This window comes from Brassica oleracea, chromosome C9 (genome assembly GCF_000695525.1).
Source record: "Brassica oleracea var. oleracea cultivar TO1000 chromosome C9, BOL, whole genome shotgun sequence".
Taxonomy (NCBI): domain Eukaryota; kingdom Viridiplantae; phylum Streptophyta; class Magnoliopsida; order Brassicales; family Brassicaceae; genus Brassica; species Brassica oleracea.
In genome coordinates this window covers 4,584,469-4,585,602 of record NC_027756.1, presented here as the reverse complement: position 1 = coordinate 4,585,602, position 1,134 = coordinate 4,584,469, and positions in this window count along the sequence as shown.

Here is a 1,134-nt window from a genome sequence, read left to right as displayed (position 1 = left end):
GATTTGATATGCAGGTTTTTCAGATCTGGATTTGATATGCAGGTTTTTCAGATCTGGATTTGATATGCAGATTTTTCAGATCTGGAAGACTTCTGGGACGACTTAGTCGTCTAAAATATAATGCACTAGACGACTTCCAGGGAGTCTTCTAGACGACTTCCATTTCAGTCGTCTGGACTTCCTGGAAGTGGTCTGGACTTCATGGATGTCTTCTGAAGAAGTCTCCCTTTCATAATAGATCTGCACGTTTTGGTAAGTTTTTATGTATGATTTTTCTTCATTTGGTAATTTCTTGTTGTATAAAGTTCTTACTTTTTTCCCAAACTGAAACTCTCCAAACCCACTCTAATCTTTTTGACTTGAAAACACCAAACTTTATATGAATTTTTCAGTTTTGTCTCATGTCTTTCTTACTAATCTATCTTTTTTGCAGGTTTTTAATTAGATGGTACTCATCTTCCACTAATTTAAAGGTAGATCTATTAATTTTAGATATGTATTTTTATGTGTTCTATAAAGGTAGATTTATCTAATTTTTCACTCATTTTTCTGTTTTTAAGTCATTTGAACGTTTTTGGATATGCAGGTTTTTCAGATCTGGATTTGATATGCAGGTTTTTCAGATCTGGAAGACTTCTGAGACGACTTACCTGTTAGTCGTCTAAAATATAATGCACTAGACGACATCCATTTTAAAGTCGTCGGGCGGACGACTAAATTGTAAGTTATCTGGGTATAATTAAATATTGAAATTTTTTTTTTCAATTGCAAAACTAACCTATGACGACTTAATTGTAAGTCGTATAGGTTTAATAAAATATTGATATTTCAATTTTCACCAGACGACTGAAATGTAAGTCGTCCATGAAAGTCAAACTTCTGAAATAATCCAGTCAAATGCAATACTAACCTATGACGACTGAAATGTAAGTCGTCAAGGTTCTTTGGAGATTTTTTTGTAACCAAACAAAATCAGATGACTTAACTTTCAGTCGTCTCAGAAAACAAATTTCAAAGTCAATTGCAAAAATAACCTCTGTGTTGACCAGACAACTTCCAGGTAAGTCGTCTACGACGAACAGATCTGGAAAAAAAATTGATTTCATACCTTAAATTGGTGAGATAACTTCCTTA